Here is a 24,607-nt window from a genome sequence, read left to right as displayed (position 1 = left end):
ATGATCTAATTGAACTGATGGCTGCTAATGAATATCAGTATCCAACCCAGAGATATCCACAGGGCAAGGTAGCAGGAGTTCTTGAAGTGGATACAGCTACGGTTATCACTGCTCAACTAAAGGCATTGTCTATGAAGATCGATTCTCTGGCTAACTATGGTGTTAAGCAGATAATTAGTGTTTGTGAGCTGTGTGCAGGTTCGCATGCGACAGAACAATGCGCTATATCTAGCGACTCAGCTCAGTTTGTGAGCAACTTTCAGAGATCGCAGCAACCAGTTCCAGACACTTATCATCCTGACAATTGGAATCATCCTAACTTCAGCTGGATAAGGGAAAACTCCTCTAATAGAGTCCAGCAAGGAGTGGCACCATCATCCCGAATGAGCTCGTTATAGATGATAGTCTCTTCGGGGGTTAGGTGAATGGATATGAGGCTACCATCGCTGACCTTCCGAAAAGAAGATCTGAAGAGGGTGCCCCAGTCCCCATTCTCCCACCTTAGCTAGAAAAAATTACTACTCCAATGTTGGTTATTATCGGGAATGGAAGCACTATTGAACATATGTTTACACTTGGGCCTTTAATGTAGACCCAGCCACAGATACTCTGAGAACTGTTATAACACTGAAATATTTTCCTAAAAAATGTTACTGACAAAGGAAAACCTTCCCTAAGACACGAGACCATAAAGCATAAAATGTTTCTCCAAGCATTTGGAGGAAGCTGACAGGGGTTAATTTGCAAGTCTGCTAGTAAGTGGGGAATGAAATCGTGGAAGAGAAACCTAAGCCCAGCATTAATGGCGTCTGTATAAATAAATAGAGTGTCGGGTTTCCAGTGGCAAGTATGATCACCACCGTCAACGGGAACTAGCCTAAGAGGGGGACGAACATTATAAAGTGCGTTCATTTTATCAAAATCTATATTGTGCCATGTGTTACAATAATCGAATGAATCTATATGTGCATTAAAAGGGTATTCATCCCCCTAGTGTTAATCGTATCAAGTAATGACATGTAAGAAGAGCGGATTTCGATATCGTTACCTCATTTCGAAGTAGAGACAATATTAGCCGCTCTCTCAGAACTCTTGTCTGCCATTGATGGAGATAGAAGAAAGCTTGGAAGCTTTGGGAGGAGAAGAAGGTCAGAATGGGCTAAAAGGATGGCCAGAAAGTTTCTAGGGGGAGAGGAGTGTTTGAGAGTGTTTGAGAGGAGAGGAAGTTTTGAAAAATGAAGAAGAGTAAAATGAGAAGTGTGAGTGAAATCACACTCCCACCTCACTCTTATATAGACTCCCCAACCAGCAAAATGGGCCTAAAAAGCCCATTTGGGCCCAAAATATAGAAGGGTCTGGAAGGATCTAGGGGTTTTTTTAATAATAAAAACAAAAACTTGATTTAATTATATACATTTGAGAGAATCCTGGAAGAATCCAGAAAAATATGGAAGGAAAAATGATAAGAAATGGAAAGAACTTCAGAATGTTCTGGAATATGGATTTAAAAGCCCAACCCAAACCAGGGCCCAAAATCTAGAAAAGTCCACAAAGTCAAGAATGAGTTCTTTGTTGAAACGAACAGGGCCCAAATTCTTGAAGTAAATAGAAGAAAAAGAGAGATTATGGGCCGAAAGGAAGGCCCAGGGTTCAAGCCCAATTATGATAAAAAGCTTGGATTAGATCAGGGCCAAGGGATAAGGCCCATTCAGAAGCCCAGAAAAATCATGGGCCCAAGAAATTGTTTATTTAAAAATTACGTACAAAATCCTTAACCTAATTTGATCAGGATTTATGATGTTCTTGATCGAATACTTTTGGTCGAAAAAGACCACGACCAGAATAATAAGGACCATAGTTTGGTCTGGAAAGTCAAAAGTCAAACACGAAATCCTGACCGAAATAGGTCAGGAATCTTGGTCGACTGCTTCTGCTCGACAAGCCCTTCGACCAGGATCAAAAGGAGGGCGTAGTTCGGTCAATATCAGGGTCAAAAAAATATAAAGGAAAAATCCTGACCGAAATTCGGCCAGGAACTCTAGTCGAAAGGTTCTCCTCGAAATAAGCTTCGACCAGGGCTAGGAGGAAGCTTAATTCGGTCAAAAACAAAAATCATGACCGAAAGGTTTAGGATCCTGGTCGAATTGTAATATATATATATATATGATATCCTGACCGAAATTCAAAACCCCCAGGCCGAATGCCCAATCCGTTTCCGGTCAGGAATCCTAGTCGAAACATTCGGCCCGAAATGGGCTTCGACCAGGGCAAATTGAGGCTTTATTTGACCAGGATCCTGGTCGAAAGGATTCCTGGTCGAAAAGGGGGTATTTTAAAAAAAAAAAAAAAAAAGAAAAAGGAAGAAAATTATGAATATTTTCTGGGAAATTAAAAATATTTTTTGGAAAAATAGAAATACCTTGGAAAATTCCAGAAAATATGAATATTTTCAGGAAAATCCTGTAAATTACATGAAAATTCCAGAAAATTAGGAAAAAATCCCAGAATTAGGGGAAAATTCCAAAAAATTAGGAAAAAATCCCAAAATTAAGGGAAAAATCCAGAAAATTAGGAAAAAAATATCAGAAATTAAAGGAAAATTCCTTAAACATACTAGAAAATTCCTAAAAAGAAGGAATAAGGTAAGGAAAATAGTAGGGAAATTTTAAAAACAACCCTGAAGCCATGTGCAAGGCAGATTGTTGTAAATGTATAGGTCGTTCCACACTTTACGCCGAAAACGATACCATGTAAGGGAACAAATGAACTTAACTCCTGCGAAATCTTGTACAATTTCTCATACGTTGGGGGAAAATGATAGGGAATAAAATAAATCCTGATTGTGTAATTAATATCGTATTAATTGTATCAGAATTGGGCTGGTTATTAAGCCTATTAGAAGAGGCCCAAAACCCTGAATATTAATTAATTTCGCAATTAATTAAATAAGGGAGAAATCAGCTGTCAAGATGAGTCCTAATAAGGATATAAATCCTTGTAGATCAGCTTCCAAGGGACCTAATTGAATAAGGAATCAACTTCCTACTTTCTAGGACTTCAAAGTCCATTCTAAATTTAAGACTTGCCCACCAAGTCTCTTAGATCTAGTCCAATTCAGGGACTCCTAACACCTATCTAAGGGGTCTCACCCCCACCAAAGTAGAACTACATTTTTTGACTTGATCCTTGAATCAGCAAGGTACATAGGCATCTTGTTAAGGCAGATCGAGTCACGAGACACAAGAGCAGTCAAATTGAGCCTCGAAGCTCACGAACCCTAGTAATAAATACAACAATTAATATACCCTAGTTTTTAATCCATAACATTAATTTTAAAGAAACTTTAGATTTAGAAACTTTTGTTTTTTTACCCTTTCTTTTGTGTGTTTTAATTCTCGCACTTACTTGCTACGTGTTTACTATCTTATTTATGCGAACTACTTGGGTTAGGAATGCGTCATCTAGATTAGTAAAACCAACCGAGTTGTCTTCTTCTTCTTTGGATTCCGAACCCATAGAAGTGCTCGAACCGATAGTGAACATGGTCGTGTCTCCTAAAGACCGATATTACCCCGCGAATTCCGCTCAACCCTCATGTATTACACTTCGTCCCATTGAGGATAATAATTTCGAGATCAAAGGTCATCATATTAGTATATTACCTAAATTTATTAGGACTGAGGCTGAGGATCCGTGTCTTTCTATACAAACTACTCAAGGCCCTATATGGATTAAAGCAAGCACCCAGAGATTGGCATGACACACTGTCAGAATTTCTGCTTAAACATGGATTCACTAGAGGAACAATTGACAAGACTCTTCTACAAGTAGCATGGTAGTGATATGATCCTAGTACAAATTTATGTGGATGATATCATCTTTGGTTCTACTAATGAAAAGCTATGTCAAAGATTCTCTAAACTCAAGTCAGATCTATGTGAATATGAAATGAGTATGATGGGAGAATTAAGTTACTTTCTTGGACTTCAAGTCAGCCATAGAAGTGATGGAATCTTCATCAGCCAAACCAAGTATGTTAAAGATTTATTATAGAAGTTTGGTATGGTTGACTGTTCACCTGCATCAACACCTATTTCTACAGCTACAAAGTTGGATGAAGATAAGAAAGGAAAAAGTGTAGAAATTTCAGGTTATAGAGGAATGATCGGATCTTTGTTGTATTTGACTACAAGTAGACCAGACATTATGTTTACAACATGTCTGTGTGCAAGATTTCAAGCCAATCCAAAAGAATCACATTTGGTGGTTGTGAAGAGAATTTTCAGATACTTAAAGGGGACTCCAAACTTGGGATTATGGTATCCTAAGAGAATAGGATTTGAAGCTGTTGGATACACAGATGCAGATTTTGCTGGATGCAGGGTTGACAGACAGAACACTAGTGGAAGCTTTCAATTTCTTGGACAAAGACTTGTATCCTGGTATAGAAAGAAACAACAATCCATGTCAACTTCCACAACTGAGGCTGAATACATAGCTGCTGGAAGTTGTTGTTCCCAAGTGCTTTGGATTAAAAATCAGCTAATGGACTATGGCCCAGTGTTACACAAAATTCCAATTATTTGTGACAATACTAGTGCTATATCTATTGTGGCTAATCCAGTTAATCATTCTAGAACAAAGCACATTAATGTAAGGTACCATTTTATTAGGGAACATGCTGCAAATGGTACCATTGAGCTCATTTTTGTTCCAGCAGAAAAATAATTAGCTGATATTTTTACTAAACCTTTGGATGAAACTACTTTCACTTAACTTGTAGGTAAAATTGGAATGCTAAATTCTTCATCCTAAAGGCAAGAACTTGGCTAATATTTTGCAGCAGATTGATTTCTAATAAATTAATATTAATTTGATTTAATTAGAAATTAACTAGAATATGAGTTATAAATATTTCAGAAATCTCTGTATATTTATTTTTCAAAATTCAAAATTTAGCATGGAATTTTTCAGTTCTGAGAAAACTGTCTAAATGTTAATTTACATTTTCAATATATGAAATTAGCACAAGAAAGAATCAAAAAGAACAAAAGTATATAAAAAACTAAGTTCTCCGTCTAACTGACTTCTCGACAAGTCATTTTGAGACTTCTCGAGTGAGTTCTTGATAAGTCAATTTTCTGACTTCTCGAAGGACTTCAAGCATTATTATGACTTCTCGTTAAGTCATTGTAGAGATCTCAATAAGTGATAATTCACAGAGTTCTCTACACATATAAATTTTAGACTTATCAATAAATTAGAACTGAGATAAACTAGTTTAATAAATTATTTTGGTAAAATAAATTTGATAAAATCATTCTAATTTTATTTTGATTTATTCAAAAAAAAATTGGAAAAATTTAATCCATTTAGGACAAACTGAGTATTTATTTGACATCTCGATAAGTCACTCTCTAGTTCTCGATTAGAGATAGGAAAGTGACATATCGATATGTATCTATTCTCTCAATATGACTTCTCGATAAACAAATTCCAAACATTTATTTTGAGTTCTCGATAAGTCATTTACCTTTTACTATAGATACCCAGACATCTCGACATTCACCTCTTTACGCCTTCGATATCTCTAAGTGACCTAATTTCTCGAAATCCAGACCATTTTCTCTCATCTCAAACTCTTTCTCTCTAATTTTTCTTACCCACTCAAATTCAAACACTTCAAATGGCATCAAACACAGTTAGACCTTTTATCCTAAAGGAGGGCACCAACTATCTTGCATTTACATGTGTAAACCAAACTCCTGATAGCTTCAAGGGCTTTGTGAAATTCCCATCTGAGACGTACTTTACAGGTGCTCAAACTGCAAATCCCATGCTGTACTTGGATGTTCTCAGTGATTTCTGGAACATAGATGCGGTAAGGACAATGGTGCATGAGAACCAAGCTATTTCCATGGTGGTTAACTGCTCCATTCAAGGCCAACAAGTGGAGTTTTCTGATAATGATGTCAATATGGCTTTGGGCATCCCTACTGACAATCTGGTGGAGGTTTCAACACAAGATGAGCTAGCTGAGTTCATGGACTTCATTAACTACAGTGAGAGGATCAACTTGGCAATCCTGAACAAGAAGTATTTGAGGAGAGAATGGTCTTTCATTTTTGACTCAATTGTGAGGGCATTCACCTGCAGGAAGACATGGTATGATAACATTTTAAGTGTTGTTCAGAAGCTGGTATTCACAATGGGTCACAATAGACACCTCAATGTAGGACTACTGATAATGGAGGAGCTTAGCACTAGGCTCATAATGCCTTTGGCATTAAGAGGTAAGGAAATCTTTCTTCCTAGGTTTATAATGTCTGTATTAAATCATAAACTGCATGACATTCATTTGCTTAATGGTATAGATTAAAATAGGAAACTGTAAACAAGTGTCCAGAGTTCTATTTGGCTCACTCATTACAAAAAAAATGGTACCTGTAAGTCTTAGAAACACTCCATTTATGTTGGAGAAATTTGATAAGTGGATTTTATATCCACTTGGAATGCTTTATTACAAGCTTAAATTGGTGTTTTGGACTCAAGTTGTTGGTATTTTGATGTGTTTTTGTGTTATTGCATTTCAGGTATTAGATAAATGAAGAAAAGAGCTTTTAAAGGAAATATGATGAAAAGTGATCAGAATTGGAAGCCAAGGCCATTGTCAAGTTGTAGAGAATCTCAATAGCTTCGCGTGGGCAGTTGAATCGCCTAATTCTGACGAGTAGAACTCAATTTATGGTCAAAACAAGATTCATAAGAATATTTTTTCCAGTCAGTAGCTGAGCGCCCGCTCAGAAGAGCTGAGCGGCCGCTCAGGAGAGCTGAGCGGCCGCTCAGGGCGCGGCTGGTCGCTGATTTCGCTGAAAAAGCCTTTTTTGAGTAGAATTTGACGATTTTAAGGGTCCAGGTCCACTAGGGGCGTATATATACTTAAAAAAAAGGGTTTTCATCATCCGGGAAGATTGGGATACCAAGGAGAAGACCTAGAAGCACAGAACAACTCCGAAAAAGAAGATCTTGTTTTCAACTTGTGATTCTTTGAATTAGTTGTAACTTTGGATGCTCATTTTCGTTCTTGTTGAACCTAGATCTCGTTTATTCGTACTTTGATTATTATTTAGTTTATTAAGACCTTATTTTATACCATGCTTTTATTGGAACCCATGGTGATGTTGAGTTCGATTATGGGCTAATCGTTGTCATGGGATTCTAGCGGATTTACTTATGGGTTTCAATAGTTAATTGTTTCGATATCTTGGTGTGTGGTGATTGATTGATATCCTAGTATTGGTTGTGCTTATTCGTCTTATGTGCGTAGCTAACATATAAGATAGCGTGTTAATCTCTATTGAAGCGACAGTGAATATAGAGGTTTAGAACTTGCCATGCTAGCATAGGTTCATGTATTTGTTATGCATGATTCGTAGGTAACTCTAACCGTTTTACTTTCTCTATGTAATCAAGATAGATAACTTGTGTTTAAACCATTATGTTGTCAAATTCTATAGACATATAGGGTCTCAATATAATTGGTGCCTATTCAGCTTCTATCTCTTTTGTGGATGTCTGGTAGAATGGTACTCGTGCAACGAAAGTTGGCGTTTATCTGTTTCGTGTTATCTGATTAGTGTCATCACCATCACATGCTAAGGTTAAGAACAATAAGGCTATTGAATGAAGTATTTAATGAAGTTAGGATCCCGTGTTTGTCATATATAGTAATTCAACTTCAATTCTCTTAGTTAATGTTATTTAGTATAATCTCTTAGTTTAATAAAAACCCAATTTGTTATTTGTCTTAGCATTGAGCGATAACCATACATTGTTGCATAGGTACATAAATTGAACTTAACCTAAACCAGTCTCTGTGGGAACGAATCTGATTTATATCTTATATTACTTGCGAACGCGTATACTTGCGTGAATATTAGCGCGTGTTTTTGCCCTGACAAGTTTTTGGCGCCGCTGCCGGGGACTCGGTGTTAATTTTTAGTTTATGTGCTTGTCATCAGTGGTCGTTAAAGTTCAGTGACTCGGATTCTTTTACTTTCACAGTTTATTTGTTTGTGTTTCAGGTACTCATTATAATGGGAGATCCAGCAGCACGAATGAAAGCCTTGATGGATTTTTCTCAACCCAAGATCAATGACATTCAATCTAGTATTGTCCGGCCAGCTATCACAGCTAATACCTTTGAGATCAAGCCTGGCATAATTCAATGGGTTCAGACTTCAGTCCAGTTTGGGGGTTCTCCAACGGAAGATCCCAATACACACATTAGGGATTTTATTGAAATATGTGACACCTTCAAGTTCAATGGTGTTTCTGAAGATGCTGTGAAGCTGAGACTGTTCCCATTCTCTCTGAGGGACAAGGCTAAGAGCTGGTTACACTCTCTACCAGCTGGTTTGATTACTACTTGGGAGGATCTTGCTCAGAAATTCCTTACTAAATTCTTCCCTATGGCGAAGACAGCTGCAATCAGAAACGCTATTACTCAATTTGCGCAGCAAATGGGAGAATCGCTAAGTGAAGCTTGGGAGCGCTACAAGGAGATGCTTAGGAAGTGTCCTCATCATGGAATTCCTGATTGGATGATCATCACTTGTTTTTACAATGGGTTGGGACCACAGTCCAGACCCATGCTCGATGCAGCATCAGGCGGAGCATTATGGGCAAAGAGCTATAAGGAAGCTTATGATCTAATTGAACTGATGGCTGCTAATGAATATCAGTATCCAACCCAGAGATATCCACAGGGCAAGGTAGCAGGAGTACTTGAGGTGGATACAGCTACGGCTATCACTGCTCAACTAAAGGCGTTGTCTATGAAGATCGATTCTCTGGCTAACTATGGTGTTAAGCAGATAATTAGTGTTTGTGGCGTTCCAGCCGTTTGGAAATAAGCTGTTCAACTCTCTTGGTTTTCAGCAACAACTCCAACTTCAACAACAAACTCATGATGCAGGTCTATCTTCGAATGAAAAATCTGAATTAGAGGAGTTGAGGCTTATGTGCAAAAACCAGGCTCTTATATGCCAAAGCCAAGCTGTTTCTATCAAGACTCTGGAGAACCAAATAGGGCAAATTGCTAATGCCTTATTGAATCGACCACCAGGAATGCTTCCTAGTGATACAGAAGCCAATCCAGGTAAGAGGGAAGTTGAAGAACATGTGAACGCCATCACCTTAAGGTCTGGAAAGGTCGCAAGCCCCCAAATTCAACAAGACGAAGAGCCTAAAAAATCTCAAGATTCAGAAAATGCAGTTGTGGCTGAAGAAGATGTGCAGAAGGAAGTAGAGGTGGAACCAAGGAAGACTACTGTGGAACACACTCCTCCTGAGGGTAATACAGGGGAGAAACAGATCTATCCTCCACCTCCTTTTCCAAATAGGCTGCAGAAAAAAAATCCGGATAAGCAGTTTGAGAAGTTTCTGGAGGTGTTCAAGAAACTTCATATTAACATACCTTTTGTTGAAGCTCTTGAACAGATGCCTAGCTATGCAAGGTTTATGAAAGGTATTCTCTCTCGGAAAGTGAAGCTCGATGACTTAGAGACCGTTGCTCTAACGGAGGAATGCAGTGCTGTGCTGCAACAGAAGTTACCTCCGAAGCTTAAAGATCCTGGAAGCTTCACTATTCCTTGCACCATCGGAAACTTGTCGTTCGACAAGTGTTTATGTGATTTAGGAGCTAGCATCAATCTGATGCCCTTATCTATATTCAAGAAGCTTGGTCTGCCTGAGCCAAAACCAACATACATGTCATTGCAACTAGCTGACCGTTCCATCGCTTATCCACGAGGTATAGTGGAGGATGTCTTGGTCAAGGTGGATAAACTCTTCTTCCCTGCTGACTTTGTAATTCTTGATTTCGAGGAAGATAAGAAGATTCCCATTATCTTGGGAAGACCATTCTTGGCTACAGGCCGAACTATGATCGATGTGCAAAAAGGAGAGCTTACGATGAAGGTTCATGATCAGAAGGTCACTTTCAATGTGTTCAAGGAAATAAAATTAGCCACAGCTAAAGAGGAGTGTTTTAAAGTAGAGCAAATTCAGGTTTTGAATGCACCTCTGTGGAAGAGGAAGTTGGATGTGCCATTCGATTCTCTTGGGTTAGCAGAGCTGAAATTTTCTCGAGACCGTCTCGAGCCATCTATTGAAGATGTTTCCACACTTGAGCTTCACCCACTACCAGATCACTTGAGTTATTCATTCTTAGGTGCACCTTCTGACAAGGGGTTGGGATATATCTTTGATGATGTAGAGGGTAGCCGAACGGATCCTCCAGTGCCTATAGAGGGTTCTTCTCATGTGCAGCAGATAGTTGATAGGACTTGTGTTGGTAATGAGCAGTACAGGCGAGTAATTAGGCGTATGGAGGCCATGCACGACATTCACCGTCATTTTGCTGAAGATTTGACACACGCTTTCGGTACTATTTTTCGAGACACTAGTGGTGAGGTTGATTGGCCACCTGATCCTCCACCCGACGAGGGTGAATCTTCCGCTAATTAGGTATGCCTGAAATCCTTATTATTGACTTCAATGAGGACATTGAAAATTTTAAGTTTGGGGGTGATAATGTAAGGATTAGTAGTGTGTGTCCATTTAGATTCATATAGATTCATGTTGCATGTTTAGTTGTAGTTCATTCATATTTTTGTATGATTGTTCATTTAGGACATATTTGTTTGTTTTTATGTAATTTCATATAGTTGTATTTGCATGCATATTTAGCATGATCCCTTAAGATGAACTATGATATTTGATAAGTTGATGTTGATTTCAGTGTGGTGATGACGAATAGAGGGATGTTTAAGTCCTAATGAATTGATTTGTATGCCAGAAACAAATATTTTCACAAAGTCTTATAGGGTTGCTTTTGATCTAGATCATGATCATACTTGTTTGTTGTTAAGATTTTATCACTTGGTTATATTTAGAATTTGTGATATTCTCGTAGTGACGTAAAAATACTGATTCTTTTTATCTGGAGAAAAACTTGGATTTCATTGCTAGTTGTTGTAAGGCTAGGCGTCAAATGGCTAGTAGCCGGCTCATATTTTTATGAGTAGTCTAGTGTTGAATGAGATGGAGCGAAACGCACTCATTCAGAAATTGTTGAAAAAAAGGAAAAAAAAAAGAAAAAAAAGAAAAAAAAAGAAAGAAAAAAAGTATGTGTTTATGTACAATTGATCAAGAGTGAGCTCTTTAATACTCGAGTTATTAAGTTCTAGGGGACTTTGTGCCTAGTGACCTAAGGCTTTTATAGTCTGGGATCCGCTAACCTAACGCTCGCTACATGGGTATTATTGCATAAGTCTTTTGGGACCTCATTCATTGCACGGTCAAATAAGCATCTTTGCTATGTGTTCAATAATAGTGTGAATCCTTGTATAACTCTAGTAGAAAGGAGGTGTTGTGAGTCATAATGCGTTTATTGTCTATTCTGTTTATAAACTTTTGATTGTTTCAATGATAGATAAGTTAGGGTTATTGATCTAGTATCGAGAGTATATCTGTTAAGCATCCACACACGCACGTTTCTGGTTTGTGAGTTGGTTTGTGGGATTTATTCAAACTCTGTTTCAAGTTATTGCATTCTTAGAGGCATTGGCTTATTCATTTGGTTATGGTTATTCTGAGGGGATCGATTACATTGTCATTTAGTTGCATTCACGTAGTTGCATTCATGCATTAGGTTTATTTTGTAGTTTTGAGTCTGTTTATGCTTGAGGACAAGCATCGATTCAAGTTTGAGGGTGTGATAAGTGGATTTTATATCCACTTCGAATGCTTTATTACAAGCTTAAATTGGTGTTTTGGACTCAAGTTGTTGGTATTTTGATGTGTTTTTGTGTTATTGCATTTCAGGTATCAGATAAATGAAGAAAAAAGCTTTTAAAGGAAATATGATGAAAAGTGATCAGAATTGGAAGCCAAGGCCATTGTCAAGTTGTAGAGAATCTCAATAGCTTCGCGTGGGCAGTTGAATCGCCTAATTCTGACGAGTAGAACTCAAGTTATCGTCAAAACAAGATTCATCAGAATATTTTTTCCAGTCAGTAGCTGAGCGCCCGCTCAGCAGAGCTGAGCGCCCGCTCAGAGAGCTGAGCGCCCGCTCAGAGAGCTGAGCGCCCGCTCAGGAGAGCTGAGCGGCCGCTCAGGGCGCGGCTGGTCGCTGATTTCGCTGAAAAAGCCTTTTTTGAGTAGAATTTGACGATTTTAAGGGTCCAGGTCCACTAGGGGCGTATATATACTTAAAAAAAAGGGTTTTCATCATCCGGGAAGATTGGGATACCAAGGAGAAGACCTAGAAGCACAGAACAACTCCGAAAAAGAAGATCTTGTTTTCAACTTGTGATTCTTTGAATTAGTTGTAACTTTGGATGCTCGTTTTCGTTCTTGTTGAACCTAGATCTCGTTTATTCGTACTTTGATTATTATTTAGTTTATTAAGACCTTGTTTTATACCATGCTTTTATTGGAACCCATGGTGACGATGAGTTCGATTATGGGCTAATCGTTGTCACGGGATTCTAGCGGATTTACTTATGGATTTCAACAGTTAATTGTTTCGATATCTTGGTGTGTGGTGATTGATTGATATCCTAGTATTGGTTGTGCTTATTCGTCTTATGTGCGTAGCTAACATATAAGATAGCGTGTTAATCTCTATTGAAACGACAGTGAATATAGAGGTTTAGAACTTGCCATGCTAGCATAGGTTCATGTATTTGTTATGCATGATTCGTAGGTAACTCTAACCGTTTTACTTTCCCTATGTAATCAAGATAGATAACTTGTGTTTAAACCATTATGTTGTCAAATTCTATAGACATATAGGGTCTCAATATAATTGGTGCCTATTCAGCTTCTATCTCTTTTGTGGATGTCTGGTAGAATGGTACTCGTGCAACGAAAGTTGGCGTTTATCAGTTTCGTGTTATCTGATTAGTGTCATCACCATCACATGCTAAGGTTAAGAACAATAAGGCTATTGAATGAAGTATTTAATGAAGTTAGGATCCCGTGTTTGTCATATATAGTAATTCAACTTCAATTCTCTTAGTTAATGTTATTTAGTATAATCTCTTAGTTTAATAAAAACCCAATTTGTTATTTGTCTTAGCATTGAGCGATAACCATACATTGTTGCATAGGTACATAAATTGAACTTAACCTAAACCAGTCTCTGTGGGAACGAATCTGATTTATATCTTATACTACTTGCGAACGCGTATACTTGCGTGAATATTAGCGCGTGTTTTCGCCCTGATAAAATTCAGGACTTACCCTTACCCAATGCCTGAAATGAAATCAACTGTTCAATCTAGTACAATTATGGCTCCTGTCCCTGTGGAAGAACAAACACAAGAACACCAACAGGAGCCTTCCCAAACTAAGACCCTTCCTTCTTTACCATTAGAAGCTAGGAAACCAACCAATTAATCATGTCAAAAGGGTGAAGTGAGTAAAAAAAAGAAAGCAGGCAACCCTAACTGTGATAAATGAGAGTGGTGAGGATCAAATTCCAATAGAGTCCAACCTGGTCAAGAAACCAAAGAAGGCAAAGCAATATGAGCTGACCACTCATTTGGCTACCTCGACATCGTTCCAAAAAGATGTTGTTGCAAAAAAGGGCATAGAACAGACTCTAGGGGCATCCTCTCTATAGGATGTCTCTATTGAAAAGAGAACTCTCCCTAAATCACCTTGTAAAGAGTCTGCGCCAACACTTGAACACATAAAAGTGTATGAAATAAGGAATAAAGATGGCACACACACATAGTGCACATCTTTTGAAGCTCCCTCTTCTATTTAGCGGAAGCTGCCAACACTAATCCTGAAATTACTAATATTATATCTAAAATTTCTTCTTCATACAATTAAACACTTGAATCTAATCCTCAAGTGTTGTCAAAATAAAGAGACATGGTTCATGAAACTATGCTCACCATCCAGGAACCACATTTAGTTGGTGAGATGCTACAGTCTGGGGTAGACCTTGATGACACCAACACAAACACTTGGGTTTCATCAGTTTTTACTAAAGACCTTGTGGTAGTTTCCCAAGCACCTTCATGTGCTAAACAATCTTCATATATTGATAGGTTTAAGGGTAGTACTCCTGAGGGGGAGCTATTAAATCCTCTCAAATTCAATAGGAGGTTCCTCATGTAGGGACAACTCCCCTCAAAACCCTAGCTGAAATTGCCTTAACAATTGAAGGTAGGAGTCCGATTTCCAATGAGTCTGTTATAGGGGAGGCAAGTCAAGCACATTCAAGTGCCAGTTCTTTGCAAGAAGAACAAGGGTTTGAGGTCATGGTACATGACAGTAACCTAGTCAAATTCCCTCCAATTCAAATGGAGGTTCCCACAAGTGGTTATGTAACGAATGAGAAATTACGCTTGTATTATATCATAATAAAGATAAAATTATATGTTTTCTTATGTCATTAAGTGTATATTGTCATAAAACCCTAGCTGTTATGTGCTATATGTGTTCAGCGACGTCAGGGTATTTTCCGGGTATTTATCGGGTATTTTATTTCGTGTTAAAAGCTTTTGTATCAAAAGTTGTACGACCCGAACTTTGTTTTAATAGATGATAATTCAAATAAAATAATTGTCCTTATTTTTCCTAGTATGGATTGTACCATAACGTTATTCTGAACATCCAGTTATTTTATAAATTTTCTCGTTTCGCGTAAAAATGACTTTTTCGGGCCCTTTCGAGTGTCAAAACCCCCACAAAAATCATATTTTTATTTTAATAAAATTGTGGGACTTTCAAATATTCCATTCATTTGCATTTTTGGATTATTCACAATTTTTGGGGATTTTTGGCATATACATAGTATATATTAAATATTTAAAAATTAAAAATATACTCATAAATTATTAATTAGGGGCCAATTAAATTTTATTAGATGTAAAATTAGGGCCTTAATTTTAATTAGGGGTATTATTTTTATTACTATAAATAGCCTAATTATTATTATTTATTTATAATTAATTATTAAAATTTTTGGAAATTCTTTGAAGAATAGGGTCGGGTCGGATTTCGGGTCAAGAATCAAACCGTGATTTTTGAGCAACTCTGAGCACCAAATCTGTTGATGTGAGTACTCAAATCACTCCTTTTGATCTGTTCTTTCTGTTTTAACATCAATTTCATGTTTTGATTCATTATTTTTCAATTTTAACTTCTAGGGTTTATGTTCGAATTAGGGTTTTTTGATTTAAGGGTTATTTCATTGATTTATTGATTGATATAGCTTTGTTTAAATGTTTATAGTCGATTTATGTTAGTTAATTTATCAAACGATTCATATATGAATGAATTGGATTATTAGGTTTTATGCTAATTTTTGATTTATACGTTTTTGATTTTGAGGAATCTTAGGTTAGTAAGAGGTTATGAGTTTGATTATAAAGTTTACAAGCTTTGATTTGAGATATTAAAATCGAAGTTTCATGTACAGATGAGTGAAAACGATATTTGGCCAGAGTTTCGTTTGATTTGGCCGGAGAAGTCGATGCAGGGATGATTCCGATTAGTTGTTGCCGGAGTTGTATTGCTATAGTGATTTAGAACTGATTCCAGCTGAAAAACGAACCAAACGGTTACGTTTTGGGCCTGAAATGGTTGGTCTGATTTTGTTCCAGTCGCCGAATTCTTGGCAAAATCCAGCCATGTTTTTCATTACCCGGATTTTGACCCGTTTGACCCGTTAGTTTAACCCGGTTTTGATCCATTTTTTCAGAATTTCATTGTCTGACATATGTTTCTGGATTTTTATTTTATTTTTATTTTTATAAATTATAAAAATCAGTTTTATTTATTTTATAAATTGATTAATTAATTCATTTAATTAATTTATTTTATAAATAAATCTGAAATATTTTCTAAAAATCAAAATTATTTATTTCTTTAATTATATAATATTTATTTCTTATTTATTAATTATTTAAAAATGATTAATTATTTTGATAATTAATCAATTTATTTTCAATAAATCATAATGAATTCATTTTAATTCCAAAAATTATGGAAAAATTATTCTTAATTCTGATTTTTCTGAAATAATTTCTTAAATATATTTTTGAAGTTCAATTATTTTGAATAAGTAATTATATTGAATAATTAATTGATTTACTCCTATTTATTGAATAATAATTGAACCGTTTATCCAATTTAAATGAAACTAAAGCCCTTTAACTCGAAAAAATGATCTATTTTCATTAAAAATAGTTTTAAACCTTAATTTCTTTTGGAAACGAGTCGGATTTCAATATTTATATACTTATAGACCATATTACTTATAGAGACGAGTCCAATAAATTCCAAAAATTAGGAATCGAGCCAGATTTTGTTTCATAATGCGAATAATGATCCGGTTTCGATTCTAAAAAGATAGTGTATGGTTCTTGTATTCATACATCAACCTTAAAAGATCCTGGATAGATGTAAAGGGGCCAGATATATATATTTACATAATTATTATACAGGTTTGTATTATATGGGAGATTAGCAAGTAACCCCCAGATCTAGACCCTGGATTTGGAGGGCATTACAGTTGACATCAGAGCAGTAGGTTTTGGTCCCTGAAACAAGAACATTAGGATTAAGATAGATAGAAAGATCACATAAGATAGGATTAGGATTGTTAGGGTTAGATAGATTTTAAGATTAGGAATTTATGAGTTCTAAGAATACTAAGTGACCCTCTCTTGTCTTGTGTTTTGGTTATATTATCAGATGGCGTCATCATCATCCGAGAGGATAGTAATAGGACAAATAGCTCTGATAGTCCCACCATTGTCAGTCCAGGCCCCGACATAGATACCTCTATCACAGATACCCAGGAGCCACTACCAGCGCCAGAGCAGCTACCAGATCCTATGGAGATGTTTGATCCCTGGAGTTTTTCGAGCCATTGCTACCACCTCCACTACTCTGCAGTACCAGTTTATCCCTAAGATAGAGCCAGAGCTTCCACCAGTTGCAACTCCACTTCCTTTACTAGTGATGCTCCAGCTCCGGAGGTATTTCAGATTGCCCCGATTGAGGGGATGGGAGAACATGATGTAGGTTTACAGTAGGGATTACCACAACAGAATGTTGTTGGGATACATAGGGTTCCGTCTAAGGAGTTAGTTGGTCAGGTTAGAGAGACGCACATGGTACCATATCACGAGTATTGTAGCATGAGAGAGGATGTGCATTATTTGAGATCCCAGTGCAGGGAGATTATGGGATTGTTCGATCACAGGGACAGAGGACCTTTATCATCACTTCAGCCAGATTACTTACTGAGGCAGAAACTTCAGCAGACCGTCTACAGTGCTTCTCTTGAGTTAGATGCTTTGATTCATGATGGGGCTCATACGTATGCAGAGTTTTATAGAGCCACTCGTCTTGCTCAGTCAGTTTTTGAGACCCTTCGACGGGAGCTAGACCGTATTCCACCAGGATTCTGATGTGTGACAGTTGGACCGGGATTTTGTACTATATATGATATATGTAGATAGAGACAACTATATTATAGTAAGACTAGATGTATGTGTGTACCCAGTTTTGATCAGCCGCGGTTATGATAGACTTTATGTTGGACTTTCGTATCAAGCATTAACTCCTGATGCTGGTGTCTGTTATATAGAATAAACCTTTTTCAACTTTTTCTTTCTTTTTACTTAAAATTTCAATTTTACAATATTTACAATTACTTTACTGTTTTACAGTTTTTCCATATCCTTAAATTCCGTTTAATTTTGAAAAGTTAAATGAAATGTTTAAAATAATGTTATTCAGTCTATATATTGTTCCAAATGGGTTGCTTAAAATCTTAAATTGTTTAATTTTTTTTAATACCAGGCAAACTGTTTCTTCATTCACTTTCAACTATTTAATAAAATTATTAAAAGAACTGCTTGTTTTATTATCAGAAAAATGGCACCAAAAAGAAAGACAAGAACTAAAATATCAAATAGCAACTCTGAGGAACAGAATAGTAATACCATGAACCAAATGTTCCATCTGATGCAACAACGATGGTAATGATGCAACAACATATATAACAACAACAGATTCAGCAACAAATGTTACAACAGCCACCTCGTCCTGCACCACAAATACCCCCAGTTGTGCATGTTGTTACTTTTAAGAAGTTTTAGTCAGTTAAGCCTCCATAGTTTGAGGGCATAGCGGATCCTATGAAGGCCAGGGCTTGGTTGAAAGAGATAGAGAAAACATTCGTGTTAGTGAAAGTTGAAGATGATCAAAAAACTGATTTTGCTAGCTATTTCCTGAAAGGAGAAGCTAATTACTGGTGGGAATCAAAGAAAGCTTTGGAAGGTGAAGGCATCATGACTTGGAATAGGTTCAATGAATTGTTTCTGGAGAAATATTTTCCTCGTTATATGAAGAACCAGATGGAAATCAAGTTCTTGGAACTAAAGCAAGGGAACATGTCAGTGACTGAATATGAAACCAAGTTTATAGAATTGGCTAGGTTTGTTCCGGAACAAGTGGATACTGATGAGAAATGGGCTAAGAGATTCTAGCAGGGATTGCAGCCATGGATTCATAGCAGGGTGACAATATTTGAACTGACGACATATACGGTCGTGGTTTAGAAAGCCATGATTATTGAAGAGGAAAGTTAAATGTCCCAAAAGGAAAAATGACAAGGAAATTTTTGGAACCGTTCCAACAGAAAGCCGAGATTTCAATCTCGAACGAATATGAATTTTAGAAGAATAGGATAAGCCAATCAGAGAATAGGTAATCATTTCCAAACTCCGAACCAACAGGGAATTGTCAGATGACCATTACCATATTGCAAGACATGTGGTCAAAAACATACGGGCGTCTGCAGTAAAATAAACGTGACCTGCTTCAGGTGTAAACAGAAGGGGCACTACTCCAATGAATGCCCAACAGAGAAGATCGAAGTTACATGTTTTTAATACGGGAAGAAATGACATGTTACCAGAGATTGTAGAGGACCAGCGATGGCGGCCAGTGTTCTGAGAGTATTGGCATCACCTCCACCACCATAACAGAGTCAGTCTAAAGCAAGGACTTTTAAAATAACTATGAAGGAAGTTGTGCAGAGTCTAAGTGTGATTACAGGTACGCTTTCTGTGAATTCGGTTAATGCACAAGTATTGATTAATTCTGGAGCCACAAGATATTTTATATCTGAAGAATTCGTTGATAAGATATATTGTGAAATTCAACGGTTGGGGGAGACGTTAATTATAAAATTAGTGAATAACGACCAGGTTCCCGTAGATCGGCTATGTCCAGAGTGCGATATCGAAATATCAGGAAGTCACTTCTCCATTGACTTGATACCTTTCAAGTTAGGAGAATTTGATGTAATTTTAGGAATAAATTGGTTGGTCGGTAATAATGTTCAGATAGATTGTGGAAATAAGAAAGTGAAATTGCGAACTGCGGATAATGCAACGGTAATATTTAGAGGTGAGAAACAGCGAAAAAAGTTCCTAAAATCATGCAGACTAAACGATTACTACGTCAAGGATGTAAAACATATTTGGCCTATGTCTTGGATGTTGATAAGGAAAGCCCAAGGATAGAAGATATTTTCGTTGTATGTGAGTTTCCCGATATTTTTCCAGATGAACTTCCAGAATTACCGCCGGATCGAGAAATCGAGTTTATTATTGATTTGACACCAGGCACTGAACCAATTTCGAAAGCTTCGTATAGAATGACACCAGTTGAAATGAAAGAATTGGTGACACAACTACAAGATCTTTTGGATAAATGAATTATAAGACCAAGTATATCCTCATGTGGTGCACCGGTATTATTTGTAAAGAAGAAAGATAATAATATGCGACTATACATCAATTACCGTGAGTTGAGTAAGTTAACTATTAAGAATAAATATCCTTTACCACGGATTGATGATCTGTTTGATCAGGTAAAAGGAGCCGCATAGTTTTCTAAGATAGATTTCAGATCAGGGTATCATCAACTGAAGATTAAGGCCGAATATATTCTCAATACTGCTTTTCGTACCAGATATGGACTTTATGAGTTCCTCATAATGGCATTCGGTTTAACTAATGCACCAGCAACATTCATGGATTTGATGAACAGGGTGTTGAAAAAGTACTTGGACAAATTTGTGATTGTATTTATTGATGACATCTTGATTTACTCGAAAACTGAAGAAGACCATGCCGAGCATTTAAGAATCGCTTTGGAAATCTTAAAGAAGAAACAGATGTATGTGAAATTTTTGAAATGCGAATTCTTGTTAAGAGAAGTGCAATTCCTAGGCCTTATAATTAGTACGGAAGGAATTGAAGTTGATCCAGCAAAGATTGAAGCTGTATTAAGTTGGCAAAACCCAAAGACACCAAAAGAAATTTCTTGGGATTAGGTGGCTATTACAGAAGATTTGTTAAGGATTTTGCGAAGATAGCTACGCCATTAACCAAATTGACTCGAATGAATGAAAAGTTCATATAGGATGTAAAATGTGAAGAGAGTTTTCAGGAATTGAAGAACTGATTGGTGACCGCACATGTATTAGTACTACAAGACGAGCAAAGAGATTTTGTCATTTATAGCGATACTTCTTATCGAGGACTAGGATGCGTATTGATGCATCACGGTAATGTAATTGCATATGCTTCTAGACAACTGAAAACTCATGAACAGAAATATCCTATGCATGATCTAGAATTAGCCACAATCGTGTTCGCATTGAAGCTTTGGAGACATTATCTTTATGCCGAAAAGTGTGATATTTACATGGATCATAAAAGTCTAAAGTATATCTTTACGCAGAAGGAACTCAATATGAAAAAATAACGATGGATAGAGTTGGTCAAGGATTATAATGTTACAATCAACCATCATCCAGGAAAATCAAACATCGTAGCAGATGTGCTAAGTCGAAAAGAAAGATTGAATATGTAAACTGCTTCAGAGGAATTAATCAAAGGGTTTGATAAATTAGAAATTAAAGTTCGTATTCCAAAAGAATCCACTGAAATGAATTATGCAATGAAATTTCTGCCAGAATTTTTGGAAAAGATCTGAAGATGTCAAGAAGAGATAATGAGTCAAGAAGATGACACCCTAACAGGAGAAGAAATTACAAGTCAGAAAGATAATAAAGGAATTCTACGATTTTCCTCGAGAATCTGGATACCTAATGTACCAGAATTAAAAGAAGAAATCCTATGGGACGCTCATAACTCAAGATATTTTATTCATCCAGGAAGCATAAAGATGTATTGAGACTTGGAAAAAAACTTTTGGTGGCCAGACATGAAGAAAGAAATAGCAGAGTGGGTAAGTAAATGATATACGTGCCAATGAGTCAAAGCAGAACATCAATGACCAAGCGGACTACTACAACTAATAAATATTCCGAAATGAAAATGGGAACATCCAGTGATGGATTTTTTGGTAGGACTTCCAAGGACCAAAGGGAATCATGATGCAATTTGGGTTATCATTGACAAACTAACAAAGTCAGCGCATTTTCTCCCAATCAACGAAAGATTTTCACTTGACAAGCTAGTGCACCTATATATCAAGGAAATTGTGATGCGATATGGAGTTCCTGTATCCATTGTATCTGATTGAGATCTACGTTTCCATTCAAGATTCTGGAAACAATTTCAGGAATGCTTATTTTCTACACCGAATATGAGCACTGCTTATCATCCGCAAACGGATGGGCAAAGTGAAAGAACGATCCAAACAATTGAAGACATGTTGCGGGTATGTGCAATTGATTTTGAAGGCAGCTAGGACGAGCATTTACCATTGGTGGAATTTTCATACAATAACAACTATCATGTAAGTATTGGAATGCCACCTTATCAAGCTTTATACGGAAGGAAGTGTAGATCACCTGTGTATTGGGATGAAGTTGGTGAACGTAAAATTTTAGGTCCAGAATTGATTCAGCAGACCTAGGAAAAAGTAGAGCTTATCCAAAAATGACTCGAAGCAGCGCAAAATCGACAGCCAAATACGCAGATTAAACCAGAAAGGATATGGATTACGAGGAAGGGGAGCATTTGTTGTTAAAAGTATCACCATGGAAAGGATTAACCATATTTGGCAACAAAGGTAAACTGAAGCCACAATATGTTGGTCCATTTGAAATCTTGAAGAAAGTCGGGAAAGTTGTGTACGAGTAAGCCTTACCACCTCATATGCAGCATATTCATAATCCGTTCCATGTGTCAATGCTTAAGAGATATAATCCTGATTCGAGATATGTAATAGAATATGAGCCGATAGAATTTCAGGCTGATTTGTCTTATGTAGAACAACCAATAAAAATTCTCGATCGGCAGGAGAGAGTGTTGAGAAATAAGTCTGTACCTTTAGTACGAGTTTTGTGGAGAAACCCTATGGTTGAAGAGTCAACCTGGGAACTGCAGGATTTTGTCTATCACGGAAGCATGGTAAAACAATTTTCATGATATAAAATCCATATAATATGCATACAGATCGTAAATTAAATCGAAGGATCATTTCTAACCTTTAAAAGTGATCCAAGAACCACGAGCGGAGGTCCCTAGCAGCTGCTCCTCAAGTGTGAAGCACTCCACCGGTATCCACCAAGAAATCGATGTAATGGAGGAGGAGGAGGTGGAGAGAATTAGGGTTTTGAAATTTTTAGGTTAAGACAAAATAAGGGTTTATAATAGTATATTTATAGGCAAAAAATTTCAGCTGAAAATTTTTCCATAAAATATTATTATTATTAACCCTTTATTCTTATTAACCTACTGAAAATTTTCCCATAAAATATTATTATTATTAACCCTTTATTCTTATTAACCTATTAACTAATAATTAAAACACCTTTTAATTATTAATCCTTTTTCTAAATACTTTAGAAATAATTCTCTCACTTGATTTAATTTCCAAAATTAAATTTTTAATTAATAATATTAAGAACTTTTCTTAAATAATTTATAATTAATTAAATCTCATTTAATCAATTATTAAATTTTCTAATTAATTATTTATTTCACAAATAAATAATTACCAGCCATTATTAATTAATTCCTCCACCATTAAATCATTCTTTTTTATGGTGTGACCCTATAGGTTCAATATTAAGCCGGTAGTAGAAATAAATAATAATAAAACTATTTTATCATTATTTATATAAATTCTCTAATTCATTAAATATGATTAATTAATCATATTTATTCTACATCGTGAGGGATACTTCTCAGCATATCGCGACTATCCGGATAATACGAATTCACTGCTTAGAATACCAAGAACCCGTTCAGTGAGTAGTTACCGTACAATCAATTCCTTCCACCCTGCAATGTCATGATTAAATACAAGGCATGGAACTTGTGTCAATCCTATCTTATTTAATCATTTGCTTTCCCATTCACTATGCTTAGTTCAATTTAATGTAAATTAGAAACTCCTTTCTAATTTCATTCACTCTGGCCAGAGATTCCTGAACTAGCATAAGTGGAACAGCATTGAACATTCTCTTCCTTCACTGGAAGGGGTAGATCCTTTATTGATCATACACTATCTTCGTGTACAAATTCCTATACCCAGTAGAGCCCTTATAATTGTCCCTTGAGACTAAGAACTAAACCAAGGCATAGTTCAGTGTACACAAGATGACTATGATGACCTCAAGTCTAAGGATATTTGTACAACTATCACTATGTGAACAACTACTGACACGTGAGTGAACTCCATCAGTTGTTCATCTATGTGAGTCATGTTCAGTGAACTTATTCTATAATAAGCACCTACATACTAGCTTTAGTGTCACCACACAAATGTCTATGAGAACAGACAACCTTCATAATGAAGCAAGCATAGTATGTACCGATCTTTGCGGATTATTAATTACCAGTTAGTAATCCTACGACTAGGAACTATTTAAGTTTAGAGTTATCATCTTTTAGGTCTCATTATTATGATCTCATCACAATCCATAAAAAGCTTTACTCTAAACTGTGGTATATCTTATTTAAACACTTAAAATAGATAGAGCCCGTAATAAAAACAAAACAAGTCTTTTATTAATAACAATGAAATCAAAACAGATTACATAAAAGTTATTCCTAAATCCTCATACATGATTGGACTTAGGACATATTTCTTTCAATCTCCCACTTATACTAAAGCCAATCACTCTGGTATCTAATACCCATCTTGTCTTTATGATGATCAAAGTGACTTTGAGAAAGTGGCTTTGTTAAAGGGTCTGCTATGTTGTTATGTGTGTCAACTCTCTCGACGTTGACATCTCCTCTTTCAACAATCTCCCTAATCAGATGAAAGCGCCGCATGACATGTTTGGAATTTTTATGAGACCTAGGTTCCTTGGCTTGTGCTATTGCTGCGTTGTTATCACAATATAACACAACAGGCTCTTCAACGCTAGGAACAACTCCCAACTCAGAAACAAATTTCCTCATCCAAACGGCTTCTTTTGCAGCCTCACTTGCAGCTATATATTCTGCTTCCACTGTGGAGTCAGCCGTTGTAGACTGTTTGGAACTCTTCCAACTAATCGCACCACCATACA

At 36.5% G+C, this 24,607-nt stretch overlaps 1 non-coding gene across 1 annotated transcript; it reads right to left on the bottom strand.

Moving 5' to 3' along the window:
* Positions 1-8,486: 8,486 nt before the first annotated feature.
* LOC141699260 (small nucleolar RNA R71) lies at positions 8,487-8,593 on the bottom strand. Its single transcript, XR_012565735.1, has one exon. It is a non-coding gene; the product is annotated as a small nucleolar RNA R71 (small nucleolar RNA).
* Positions 8,594-24,607: the final 16,014 nt, after the last annotated feature.

Source organism: Apium graveolens, chromosome 11, assembly GCF_009905375.1.
Source record: "Apium graveolens cultivar Ventura chromosome 11, ASM990537v1, whole genome shotgun sequence".
Lineage (NCBI taxonomy): Eukaryota > Viridiplantae > Streptophyta > Magnoliopsida > Apiales > Apiaceae > Apium > Apium graveolens.
Note: the sequence above shows the minus strand (reverse complement) of the source record. Positions and strands in the feature narration are given on the sequence as shown.